Source organism: Achroia grisella, unplaced genomic scaffold (assembly GCF_030625045.1).
Source record: "Achroia grisella isolate CSIRO2021 unplaced genomic scaffold, CSIRO_AGI_Agris_v1 utg902, whole genome shotgun sequence".
NCBI classification, from domain to species: domain Eukaryota; kingdom Metazoa; phylum Arthropoda; class Insecta; order Lepidoptera; family Pyralidae; genus Achroia; species Achroia grisella.
Genome location: NW_026713060.1, coordinates 12126 through 27839, shown reverse-complemented (window position 1 = coordinate 27839; position 15714 = coordinate 12126).

Sequence of the window (15714 nt, the reverse complement as noted above, 5' to 3'; positions counted from 1 at the left end):
TCTATATAGGTCGTAGTGCTACAGGTCCAAGCACCTGACAATAGCCCAAACAACCAAATAAAAGAAAAAAATTTACCTTTCTCGTTTACATTGCTATCCCGGAAAAGGTACATATGTAAGTTTTGTACTGTGTAATTGTGTATGTTATTAGTACATGGCCTCTCTGGCCTTTTTAATTATCCAAGTTAATATATCAGTTTATTCGAAATAAAGAAATATGTTAACAAATATATCATTATTATTTTTAATATGTAACTCCACAAATATTATAATCGTAAACGCAATGAGTATGTAATCACTACGTTATATTATTAAACGTAGGGAGATATGTAACGTACTGATTATATTAAAAGGATTAGAATAAAAATAGATATTTGGAAACAAATCTATTCACATTCTATAATACTTGTATTTATTTTAATAACTTTATAAATGAAATAAAATATGTGCTGGTACCTATTTGATAAAGGTATTTTTAATACAAAATGTAGATTTTCTTTTTTATTACTCGTTCTATGTTTTTACGATAAAAAGTACAGACAAACTGGCCAGTAGGAATAAATATGCAGGTTTTTTCTACTCTGTGGTTAAGTGTTCCTTTTTTAAATGAGTAATAAGCTATGGTTTCAGAAACCCGACACATTTTTCGAGTATCTATAATTTAAAACACAAAAGAATCTAATATTCTTTTTTTAAACAAAAAGCTTTACGAGTTCACAATTTTACTTCTTGACATATTTTATGGTATTCGTATAGCTATAACTTAGCGAATAACCAAGTTACGTTTGCGTGTGACAAACTTGGGAAACACGATATGTTCCATCAACGAGATAGGTAATGTACGACTAGTGGCGCCTTCATGAACTGCATTTCTAATATTGCCGTAGTACACAGGCTATTATACAATCTTTTACGCCTGCGCCTACGCATCGTTTTTAAACCCTTTCCGTTTGTGTGTGTGCCCATTCAAAGGGAGATGTTATGACAATAATTTCATTCATGTTCAAGTTTATTATGTTAAAGTTAAACTAGTTTTTGAACAGCCCTATGTTGAAGGATTATTTGTGATTGAGTATCTGTTAAAAACAAGTCACCTACTTATTAATTGAACCTTGGTAATGTAGCGGTTTCCACGCTACCTCAAAAACTAATATCTATAATGAATGTGAGTTCGATCCTTGCAGTATGCAAATTTAGTATTAATGGGTTGGTATGTCTGTATTATAAAAATTAAAAATAGCTATTAAAAATAGGGATTGACGGTAGAAGGGTGAAAAATTTTAAGTTGGATTTCTAACCAACTGAATCTGAAAAGTACAATATTTTTAATGCTGAATTTTTTTTATTAATTTTTGGCATATTTTTTATTAATATGCCAAAAATTAATAAAAAAACACTCTAATTTGGGGTAAACCATTCTTATCATTTAGGGGTATAAAACATATATAACAACCCATTCTCAAACCCACGGTTAACATAAAATTTCACCAAAATCGGTTAAGTACTTTAGTATTCCACCACGTACGAACAGCGTGACACGCAATTTTTGTACATATATTACGATTACAGATTATGCATTAATATGTAAGTTAAGTCAATAAAAATACACAAGTATTATATTAAGCTATCGTTCGAAAATAACAAAATTACACGACATTCCCCACACGATATTGTAGAGTCACGAATTTTAGTGGAGCGAGACGACCATATAAAATATGTTAATGCCAGAAAGAGTGAGACGAATAATATTTCTCTGCATATCAATGTTCCCACGGAGTACTTAGTCATTATAATAGTTATATTACACTTGTATGTTCGTTTTGTTAAGTACAATCAACGCGTGGAGTGATGAGATGAAATAATTACATGAGTACATAGATAGATTAAATCATTGCGTGTGTTGTTAATGAACAGATCATAGAACACAGGGTTCTCAGGTTGTTGGTATACCAATAATCTGTTTATTATATATATAATTGACGGACTAGGTGGTCTATATCGGTTTGGATGTTTTCTATGTATATCTACGTATTTGTGTAGTTATATAGTATCCATAACACAAGCTTTAGCTAGCTTAACTTGGGTCTAGATGGCGCTGTGTGAATTGTCACGAGATTATTATTGTAATTTATAAGAATATATGGCACTATTAGAAACACTGCACTCTATTGTGCTATACTGTATTCTGTAGTTTCTTAAAAAGACATCTAGAAAAGTAATAAGTACTCGTAACTTACCCCTTGGTTCGTTTCTGATAAAGTAAAATTTATTTTACTATATATGCAAAATTTGGGTTCCCAGAACCAAAATTACTCAATATCGTAGTTAATTTTTATTTAACGCAATTTAAAAAAAAAATTGTTTATGTTTATATCACATATATCGACTTCACTAATTGCTAACACAAAATGAAGTCACACTTAACCCAAATTAACTTATCTATCGTTAAAATATTCAAATTTATACAATTCATTTAAATTGCAATCAGCATGATCGGTACACATGTCATATGTATAATAACAAATTGTGAGTTTTGTCTGTCTGTCGTTAAATATACACAGTATAGGAACTTCTGGCTCGTCTAGCAATTTGTCTTTGAAATGGACATGTTGTCAATGTTTACAATGTACAAATCTAGGGATATGAATAAATAACAGAGTAGTTTTGTTTTACAAACATTTGTATTGATGAGTATGATTGTTTGTATTGGTCTGGTGTTTTCTATGTGTATTATGTTTTTATTGTCCAGGGTTATTCATTCGTTATTAGTTTTTAATCTCATAGAGCAAAACTAGCCATCTTCTAAAGGGCCATGGAGAGAAGTATGACAGGCATTCGACGACTGGACCTGGACCGGTCGAGGTTGATACTGACAAAAACAGATCAAGATACGGTGTGCCATGATGCGTGACACAAAGCAAAATGGAGTAGAAGAATAACAGAATGGTATCCTAGAAACGGAAAGAGAAAGAGGGGCAGGCAGTTAATGAAATGGGAAGAGTTGTAGTCAACAGTGGGCACAAAATAGAGAATAGTGGCGCATGATAGAAACCAAATAGCGCGCTGGCGGAGGCCTATGCCAAAAGGCACAATGACATTAGAGATCTATTGTAAAAATATATATTTTAGTTGAAAAGAATTGTAAATTTCAAAATAAAGGGCTTATTATTGTAAATAGTTTTAAGTAATCACACAATTTTTACCGATTACAGTAATTGATAGACAAAATAATTAAAAGACATAATAATATAATTTTAATAGTAATAAAATTACGGTATATTAGCTAAAAATATCCATTTGCAGGTATTTGGCCCGGCAATGTGCGATTTCTAAATTTATTTATTAGCTAACATACAAACTTTGTCATTATCGAACATTTAAAAAAATTACACAATAGTAGTCACTTCAGTTTCTACGGTACAGGCCTACGAGTCTAATGTAGAAGTATAGTGAAATTGAAAAAGTAAATGTGTTTTAATTATCGTTACACAATATAAAATGAAGTCACTTCCGCTGTCTCTTCGCTTAGATCTTTTAAACTACGCCATGGATTTTAATGCAAATTTTAGCAATACTCGTAGGTAGAGTGATTCAAGAGGAAGGTTTATATGTGTAGTACATGTATACATGTATTTTTGTTTTACTAGTTACCCGCACGAAGTGGGGCGAGTAACTAGTAAAACAAAAATAACAGTAGTAGGCATATATTTCTCAAATCTACACTATATAAATAACAAAGATTTGTATTTTTGTGTATATGTATGTTTGTAATCAATAAACTCAAAAACTACTTTGCCGATTTCAAAAATTCTTTCACCATTAGAAAGCTACATTCACCCTGAGTAACATAGGCTATATTTATTGCTAGGAGAGATTAGGAATTCTTACTAAAACTTTACGTAACTCAAGGTGGAAAAAAATGCTATAAAATATCTTGCATCTTGCTAGAAACTATTGGTGATAGAACATAAGTATGTTCTACAGTATTGAAGAACATATCAATAACTAGGATCAGATGAAAAACCTATTCTGAATGACCTGTAGTCTGTTGATTAAGCAGTAGGGTATGTGGGCGAATACGGGACTAGCGTAGGTCATGATGGGACGGATGCAAGCCTTGTATAATGTCAGCTTGTTGCGAAGCGACATTTTACTGTGCTTGTTAATAAAAGGATAGAGTCGCCCTAGTATAAAGGCGGCTCGGTCGCGGACACGCTTGATGTGAGGACGAAACGTTAGTTTCCTATCTAGGGTGACGCCGAGATATTTCGTTTTCGAAACCCACGGGATGTTTTGGCCGAATAGTTCGATCGGGTGATTCATAGAGTCGAATTCCCTGCTATTGAATTCTAAGTATGATTGTTTCTATATCTGTGTTTTCTATGAACAAAACATATGTATAGATTTAAAAAAATATATATATTATGTATGTATTTACAAAAAAAATATATATATGTATTTATATCAGTTGCCTAGTACCCATAACACAAGTTCTGCTTACCATGGGGCTGGATGTCGCAGTGTTAATTGTCCGCACGTTTATTTATTTATTATTTATTGGTTACATGCGTTTTATTGTGCTTTGTTTCAACGTACGCAAGAAAGTTTATTTGGTAAATTCATAATTGTGGATACCTCCATGCATCGCTTATAAAATGGTTGGATCTCATAAAATGTCATTGTGGTTAGAGAGTTAAAATTTACACATTTATAAATGTAAATGTGGAGAAGGGCTCACAAATTGTTGTAGTTGGAAACCAACACAAATGTTGTGGTAAAACTGCCATTTCGATGAACCATGGAGAAAGCTGTCACAAAATTTCATGAGAATCGGTCAAGCATTTTCGGAGGAGTATGGGAACGAAAACACGAGAATTTTATATATAAGATATAATTTAATTTCCTCATGATTACATTGCTTTCATCACAACATATTACTGTAAAAATATATATGTATTTAAATAATGATCGCTTACCGACACGTTAAGATACGTCGTAATGTTTAGTCTTTAAAGATAACAGACAGACAGTCACACGCATTAATATCCATAATAATATTACGAATAACAATAAAACTGAAGAGTTAGACGGTTCTTAAAGAAATGTAACGTAAAGGCATGGATTGTATCATAAAAATTGACATATGCATATGTATACATATAAATACGAAGCTGAAAAACAAATTAGTATGCTAAGCAATTTTAATTAACAAATACATAAATATAATTCTGATACAGCCCTATATAATGTATTTATATGTATGCTGAGTGTTTTTGTTATTACTAACACATATCAATAAACACAGTACAATAAAAGAATTTCTCCTAAAACTAACATTAGACCGGAACTAAATATCGTGGGTACAAGACCAACAATTTCTCTAACACATTACACGGTCCATTGTATGTTATTTCTAATATTACCTGCAATACACCATCAAAACAATGATTCCACCACGGACAATTCAGTTATGCTATAAATTTAATGATAACAAAAAATCAACACCAAACCGTTCCTCCACGGAAATACATACCCAAAATATTAGATAATAGGGTCAAAATTCTTTTAAAACGATCATACAAACTGGTTTGATTAGGTGTATTGTCTAAATTAAGGTAACATATGGCGTAAAGATAATGCAAATGTAGAATAGAGGTAGTAGTTATTTATTAGACGTGTACGTACCTTCTATCACGATGTCTCTCAGAGGCAGATGGAAATTGGCATATATTTATGCAGTCTCATATTATTCTTGTCTTATTAATGTTATAAACGAGAAATATATTTAACTATTTCTTATTTGATCTAACTGTTGATGTTGTAGCCTTTGTTTATTTTTATACTAGTATTTAGTTCTTTTCTAAATAATAAATAATGATTACTGTACTTATTACGATTTCTTATTATAATTATTGAGAATTTAATTCTTAGTCGGGACTGATTTACGAATCATATTCGTATTATTTTTTTTATTATACGGCAAGATATTGTCTTGAAGTAATATTGTAATTTAACTGGCTCGCTGTATAATCTAAAAGAATTCTGTATACTGGAAAGAAAGTGTATAGCATATTATTTATGTCTTATACTTTACTGCACCTACATATAAAGGACTTGAATAACACTAAAAGATTGAAATTAAAATAAAATACAATATATTACTACTATTATTACTATAGTCGAATGACGAAAATATACTGTTCTACTCTATAGTTTTTTGTCTATCTATATTATGAATGAACCGTCTGCTCTATTACAATCTTTAATACATTGTGTGTGTTCGAGCACTTGGAGCATTTTAATGATTAGCCGGGTCCTATGATCTTTGCGGTCATTAGAGAAATTGCTCCAGATTGTAGTAATTTATTTTATAATTCACTTGGAATCTATCCACTGAATATTTTTTTAAAATGCCCATATTTTTATCATACCAGTTCAAAAAGGAGCAATTTCTTAATTTAATTATTGTTATCTTTACGTAGTATAAAATAAAGTCGCTTCCGCTGTCTGTCTGCTTAGATCTTTGAAACTACGCAACGGATTTTAATGCACTTTTTCGCAATAATTTTTCGCTATTGCTAAAACTGCATTAAAATCCGGGAAGTGAAAGTGATTTAAGAGGAAGGTTTATATGTATAATACATGTACACCCGTACAAAGCCGGGGCGGATAGCTAGTTAATAATAATATGAACACCATCACGGCTATTACGTCAACATGACCACTTATGCGTTTCTATTCTGGAGAACACACCACTTTGTATCCTGCAATTTCCTAATGTAACTTATAACAATATTAATAATAATTTATGCAGCCTAGCATAGCAAAACTCATTTTACGCTATAAGCTACTACTAATACACAGCTGGTGCCGCAACTTGCAGCACAGAACAGCACCGAATTTCAGTGGAGCCACCACTCGAAAGAAACTACTGAAATAATTTAAATATACATATTGTTATATCACAATAATGTGTATTTCAGAGGGAGAGTATAGTTTTGGGCCGTGGGTAAAACATTAATTTGTAACATCAAACATCTTTTATGAAATATCGCATGTTAGTTTGGCTCAGAAATTACAAGCGCAAGCGCACTTTCCCACGGTGCTCTGCGTGTCTTATGCCTGCGATTATTATCTGTCTGCGCGTACGCAGACGCTGCCCACACGAGACTCCACGCAGGGTTGCCACCATTAAAATATTAGGTCCTTACATATGGAATTGGCGTTTTATCGTACTGGCCACTTTAATCTTAAATATATCCTCTTTGGTTAGGAATTCCAATTTCAAATTTATACAGCTATTTACTCATGAATTTGTGTTTCGAAAACCGTAATCCATTTGTTTTCCATCTTTGGTTTTTTTTTCACTCAGATGGACTAACTGACCTGACCTCATACTTATCTCATCATCCTGCACTACCTACTATCACTGTCTCGCCATACGTATACGCCATACGTACAGCGTATACCCTTAGCGCAGGCGAGTGTACCATTCCATTGTCATCCCTTAAAAAATACCTTAAAATATAAGAAGAATAAAAAAATTCTCGTATAATTACTACACAAATTTATTAGATACACTATTGTGTTGTATGCTTATATTGGATCTATGCCTGTAATAATCGTTGTGCATATAAATAAAAATAAAAAAAGAATTGGTTCTCTAACCTCGTACATCATAATATTATGACCGATCTCGTACACACTTGTACGAAAATGAAAATGTCCACGTACCAAAACGAAGGTTAAAATTGTGGTACTTGTACTAGAATTGAGGTACTTGTACTAGAATTGTGCTACTTGTTCGAGAATTGTGGTACTTGTACGAGAATTGTGGTACTTGTACGAGAATTTTCGTACGGCTGGCATCCCTGTACTCGAGTTGACGAAACATTGTAATCCGTCAGGAAGACATCTGTAGAAATATTTTACGTTGACTGACTTTGTAGGTTATTTTCTTTTTACGTTTTGTACAAGTATAATACGTATATTGTGACATCTAAGAAATGGATAGGTGGAACAAAAACAATCAATAATCACTACATTGGTAGTATTAGAGATACAGAGTCACTACTAGTATTTAATATTATGTTATCTGTGCTACTTTTTTTTTAGTGGATGACAATGGAAGAATGTACCCGCCTGCACTAACGGTTTACGCTGGCGGGACACTACTGGAGAATGATAAGATTAACATGAAATCAGGTCAGTTAGCCCATCCTGATAAATTCACCGGGAATTTATCCAATTTCCAGGGGGAACCTCGTGGAGGTCAACCAGTATCATCAGTCCACATTCTTAACAATCCCCGTCCCCCTAACTGTGCTAATTGCATACGTATGATTTACTCGCTTTTCTTATCGGGAAAGTATTATTAGTAATATGGATTATTTATTCTTTATTGCCCTTTTAACAATTGTACAATTTGGCGAGCTTAATGCCATATGGAATTCTCTACCAGCTTACCATTAGGTAAGAACAGAAAGCGGTTGATGGACAGTTGTGGGAAAGGACTAACTTATAATTCTAACTAACATAGGTAAATAGGTTTTTTTAAAAATACTTACAAATATACATACATAAATATAAATATATACCTACTATAATACAGATAATACATAATAATATATATTATTCATGTTGTTCAATTCATCACGATTTGCAAACTTAGGTACTTCACCCTATGATACTTTACTCATACTGGTGCCCCACTAGCGTGGGTAGACCATTAACGTAGGTATATTAAAAAAACACGCAATGGATTTTTATATTGTTATATATATATTATAGATACTTTTTACTGTAGGATTATGTCACGTTTAAATACAGTTTCCATATATATTTGTCTCGACTAAAAACAAAGAAATAAATATCATTACCATCAATCAATATTTCTGAATATAAGAGATCTTCTATGACAACATTGATCACAAAACATAGCTATGTAAAAATAAACGCTGAAATAGGTGAGACAGTAGACAATACTGACCAAGGAACTGATTCTTTTTTTACAATAAATTCTTAAAAATAAGTGTGATGATTATTATAACAGTGTTCCAATGCTTGATTTCATGTTCATTGCTATACGTGACATCTATGATTTGTGCATGTAAACTAGATACTTAACAAATACTCTGTGTAAATCGTTATAGGCCGCCACTTTTCCTATTTAGCGCCATCTAGCCAAGATAATGATAACTATGTGCTTATGCATAGTGACATCTATGACTTCTGTCTGTAAACATTTGCAATGAATATAAGCGTTCGCTGCTTTCTATTTAGCGCCATCTAGTGACGTATGAATGTACTACATAGAACTTGAATTTGAATTTGAAGTTTCATGTGACATATAAAGAAATAGACGTGCTTTGTAGAAAATATTTATAATTTCATTAGATTAGACTTATATTGTGAATTTTACTGAAGTTTACAATTATAAAGTTAGCATCAGGTTAGCATCAGAATATATGCGGACGACGTGCTTAACCAAATTGTTAGTTAGTTCTGCTGGATAATAATAGATGTCTAATGTGTATTACCTAATGGACCACTACTTTTGTTTCCTAGTTTTTTAAATCTTGAAAAAAAAAATAATGTTGAATTTATCACTAAATAGTTTTAATTGAGTAAACTTATTCCCATTTGAATTGTCTGTAATCTCGTCAGTGGAAAAATCATAAATAAAATTTAGCAATCTTATTAAATTGATAATAAAAAATAACTCTTCTCACAATAAAAATATATTCGACATCTACGTCAATTTTAAAATATATATATTTTAGTGGTTTTTTTACACGAAACCAAAAAGCCACAGAGAGACGTAGAAAGCCTGGTTACATATACTATATTGTCCTTAGATCGAAAACAAAGTTGACTGATATCCTGACACAAACTAAATCAGCAGAAAATAAAGAAAAAAGGTTGTAATTGAAAAGGAATTCCATGTATGATAAATTCCAATTTCAGAATAACTATGCTATTACCACATATATGTTAATATTACATAGAGGCCGTCCAAGTATTACGTAAGCAGATTTAATACAATCCCCCACCCCCCCCCCCATCCCCCTTGTCAGCAAAAATAAGCAAAGTTCTTACCCCCTCTCCGTTTCAATTAATGTATGGTTTTTTTAGCAAAGACACTGTGAGAGTTGCCATTCGAAAAAGTAAATAGCTACCGATGACACAATCATCATCTAGACTTCCCCATCCCCCGTACTTACGTGACGTACCTTACGTAATACTTGAACGGCACCTAAGATAATATTACCACAGATAACATAATATTACATACAATTGCTTATTACATTTGCACTATTTGTTTACTTTTTATTTACATAGTATGTTATCTATAATATTAGGTAGATATACCTAACCCTAAATAATTTTACAACCCTTTTTTACTCCCTATAATAGTTGATAACAAATATTTGCCAAACGTTTGACTTTCCCGCTATTACGGATTTAACTTTAATCCATACATTTCAATATACCCTTCGTTTTATTAAAAAAAAGTGCATTCTAATCTTTGTTTATTGGCATATTCTATAACAGATAAAACTCTTTGCATTGTTGAGAGATAATGACCGAATTTCGCTTATGAACGCATAGATTTATTTTTCTATGCGTGACTAAGCATAGGGGGGTATAAAATGACGATTATTGAACAATGGTGACGTCATGTCCGTTTAATGTTAGGATGACGAGGGTATCTGTTATTTTTGGGGATAATTGACGCTAAACGGGAGTAGAGAATGACCATCTACATAAATAAATGAAATTAAAATATCAGTTTGCAATTTCAAATTAACAGTTTTTTTAAATTAACACTAAATAAGTATCTTCGACACTTGCCCGAAAAATTTAATTAATTAAAAAAAAATTCTATCTGTCTGTCTGTCTGGTCCTCCATTCCGTAACTTCTAACCTCTTCTTCTTCCCCATTCTTCTAACTTCTGCAATGGCTGGACTGATGTCGGACTACTAAGTGCGAACACTTAAGTAGCTAATGTTATAAGAACTTCTAAATGCTAAGAAATTTCAAATTTATGATCCACATATTTGGGAGATGTATCCAGAACGTCTATAAAATGTAGGTACGCACACCCTTGAAAGCGTAGGCTCCTAAAACATTCTCCATAATACCCTGTTTATGGGGATTCCAAAGTACGACAATAGCCCATTTTACCCCGGGAATAATCCGCAACCCTTTCGTGGTGAGTTGGCGTTTGTTTTGTTCAAACAAAAATTTATGTTTATAATCTTTAGAATGTAATAAATAAAGGACTAGATTATTCAAAACACATGATTAACGATTTTTTTAACAACTCAATGTAGGTACGTTATGTTTAGAATAGTTGGAGTAGGGTATCAAAAAAACAATGATACCAGTGCAAATCTATAATAAAAGTAGCCTAAGTTACTTCTTATAATATTAGGTATCTGTGAGTGAAAGTCCCGTCAAAATCGGTCCAGCGGTTTCAGAGATGAGCAAAACAAAAAGACAGTAATTGTTTTTAATTAACTTCTTGCTGGAAGTATCCTATAGACTTTCAAAGGCGTTAGGTGAAAATCTGTTGATTTGAAATTACAAACAGACAATTTAATTTTATTTATTTGTAGGGAATATACACAATACACCATTAATTAATAACCATAGGTATAATATTTTTGTCGGCTTTGGTGGTCTAGTCATTTAGCACAACGCCCTATTTCCAATGGTCGCGAGTTCGATTCATCGCACGGCACAAACATTTGTATTCATGATTATATTTGTTTATATCTGTTTTCTATGTATAATATATGTATATATGAAAAAAAAATGTGTTTGTATAGGTTTAGCTAGCTTAGCGGCGCTGTGTGAATTGTCCTGAGATTATTATTATTACTAAAAAAACATTATAAATTGTTGCACTAGTTTCATTAATGCTCAAAATCAAAATGAGCAAGCAAGTATCCAGAACCGTATTTATACTATGTATATGGATTTTATAATAAAAAATATATCGTCAGCTATTTGTTTGTAAGGTATTTATTGTGCATTCAGAAAGCTTATTGGAATTTCAGCGTTCCGTTATGAGGATTCCAATACCTGCCTGCCCTACAAGTGAAAAGAAATATATTTTATTTTATTCAGAGTTAGCTTCACAAATATATATCTTTCAGACACAAGTTTCTTCGTTCTTCTTGTGATGAGAAAGATTTCCGAATGAGCGGCATATTAAAAAAAAATTGTTGTGACTGTTCAAAAGTGCTTAAATTAAGTTTATTTGAATAAATTATTTTCTATTCTATTCTATTCTAAGGAATCAGGATAAAGATACAGAATAAGTTATTAGGGCGAGGGGAGTGAACACAGAATATTCAATCTTAATTTTAAGGCCAAATAATTTGTTATTAATCAATTATTGTTGTTTATTCAATTCATTATTTTTCCATTATTCTTAAGTTTTCCTAACTCCTTCACTCAATCCGGGATTGCTCCTTAAATAGGGGTGTGATTTTAATGAATTTTGTATCAATTTAAAGTAAACAGTTTAACCTTTCAAATGGTATTAATAATAATATATAATAATATAAATTTATTATTCTTAACTATGTATTAAGTACTCAATATCGCACGGAATCAATTCCAAGTAAGTGATTCCATATTTTTGCTCGCTATTGTATTAATAGAATCAGAGTATCAATGAAAAAATTTTTAAAACGAGAAAATCTATCGCATACAAAATTGCGCAAGTCAGCAAATAGTTAATAAAAGAGTAGTATAATATCAAACAACAATAACAACATGACTATAAAATATCAGTTACGTACTCAAATGATTTCTTCCCCTAATAATTTCTCAAGCATATCAGCATTAACTAATATTTCATAGCGGTTGCCCTCAAAGGGGTGGCCACACCCCGGTCACTGTGATACCGTAATTTATATTAAAACGACATTTTAAAAAGTAAATAAATACTTATGCCTAAATATACATATTTGTAAATTAACACTTAAAATATGTTACGGACTGAGGATAAAATATAATAACAATAAATTTGTGTAAAGCAATAAATTTACTTTAATATACACATAGGTCTTGTTACCTTATTCTTACATTCTACTAATATTATAAAAATCTATCCATACATAATGTTTGCTTTTAAATTTACTAGAGTTTGTGAATTATTGTTGTAAACTCTCTGTGAGGTAGATAAAAAAATTGAGTTTAAATCGGGCGAACTAGATGGTCTCGATTTACAACATACAATAATAATTCCTTTTATTCTATAACTAGGTCTGCCTGCGACTTCGTCCGCATATTATAGTGACCAAATGAAGAAATAATATTCAATAATCTAACCAAAAATAGCAAGGAAAGTTTCATCATTCTAGCTTTAAAAGTAACGATTTTCCATACAAACTTTTCATCCTCTATTTTATTTTACCCCCTTAAGGGTAAAATTAGTACAAATTCTGAATAGCATACTTATTTATATTTAATTAGCAGCCTCAAAAAAAAGTTTCGAGCTTCTAGCTTCAAAAATGAAAAAGCTTAAAAAAATGACGATTCTTCCATACAATCTTTCATCCCCAATTTCAATCCCTTACAACACTTTATTCGCATTAAAAAGTAGCCTATGTCCTTTCTCAGGGTCTAGACTACCTGTGTACCAAATTTTATTTAAATCGGATCAGTAGTTTTGGCGTGAAAGCGAGACAGACAGACTTACTTTCGCATTAATAATATTACTAAGGATTCTAGCTAGATTCTACTTTCGTGTACGTAATTCGCATTAAATTTCCAACGTAGCCCATTAGATAAATTTTAAAAGGGCCCGTGGTGTCTATATAATTTCTTCAAGGGGCACAGCGAGATATTACACAGTGGCCGAACTCCCTAATTGAAATTAGTAAGCCGTTGTATACAAAGATGTGTATAACATATAACTGGAAGTGAATTATGTATTAGGTAGAATTTATACATTTAAATTAAATAAATATAGAATTATTATGAATATAAATAATGATTATAAATTATTATTAAACGCTTCTGACTGACTCATCTGTCATAATAGTCGTAAAATATACTATAAAATAATAATATTAACCATAGACAATTCACAAACATCATCTTGCCTCAAACAGTGCTTGTGTTATGTAATACATACTCGTACATACAAAATATACACCAAAAATACTCAGACCGATACAAACAATCTATCTATTTTTTAACTGTCCAAATTAGGCCAGAAGGTCGTGATTTTAAATTTGGCTAAGACGATTTCTTAAAACTTTTCATATCAATTTATACTTCTGACTTATTCTCTGGTGATGTAATCACCACTAACAAACTAAATTGTTTTTTTTATATAGCATAGGGGACAAACAAGTAAATCCAGACACGGCGCGGTAAGTAAGACAACATGTATTCAAATATTACAGTGAAATAAGTTAGGTGCATCATGATGCCGACAGTTGTGAACGCCTCTGTCTACCCTATCCAAAACGAGGATAGGGATTGTTAGTAATGAGGATAGTAGCCCCATTGCTAGCAACATACCATGTCGACCTCCACGAGGTTCTACTGGAAACCACCGGCAAACTGATCTGACTTCACGCTCACCCTATCATCCTTCACTGCTGCCCCACTAGCGTATACCATTAGCGCAGGCGGGTGCACCATTCCACTATCAATGTCAATGTCTGACAAAAAAACCCTATCCAAGATAAAGGTTACTTTATTATGACCACATTTTGTGAAATAATTTTAATTTTATTTAACTGATATTCCTTTAGAATCAATTCCATTAAACTCTACCTCTGAGTAATATCCCAAATGTGTCTCCATATGGTTCGCTCCTAAATTATTAATCGTGTTAGATGTCCATAGATAAGATAGAGTCATCAACGTTGTCATGTAATTGCCTCGAGTCTATGGTTCGCTAGATTGATGGAGTAGTTCAGGTGTGGTTCTTCTTTAATTACTCTTGTTTCGGTTGGTTGCGGTAAGTTTAACGTTAGGTTATTGACAAATTACACAGAAGGTGGTTAAGAAACTATAAAAGAATTGAATAGAAAATAGATGTTACAAATAAATGTAAATATTTACATAGTTCTTTTTTGTTTCACATTTATATGCGAGAGATTAGAGCGAGAGGTATACAAGTGAAGTAATAATAAATAACCCTAGACAATTAACACGGCGCCGTCTAATCCCACGGTAAGTAGAGCTTATGTTATAGGTACTAGATACTTGTACATATAAATTAAACATGTACAACATTTATTTGAAAAGAATACGAACTGAGTTCCTTGTCAGTTCTTCTAATCTCGAAATCATTCGGAACTGAAGGTAGATCTGACATATCATAAGAGTCTGAAATAGACCTATATAAACAAATATATTGAATTGTAAATCTATCAAACCAAAACAGTCATGCCATCAATCCTATTTAACAATAATGCCATTGATTACAATTGTGTGAAGATCCTCAAACAAATATAATGTTTCTCTTTAGTACTGTAATATTTTCACTCTCATAAAATATAAATTTTTTTCAAATTCAAATCAAAATATTTTTATTCATGTAGGTCTATTACAGACTCTTATAATATTTCAAATCTACCGTGAGTTCGGAATGATTTCGAGATGAGAAGAACTGACAAGAAACTCAGCTCGTATTCTTTACAAATTAATATTATACATGTTTACAATAATACAGATTA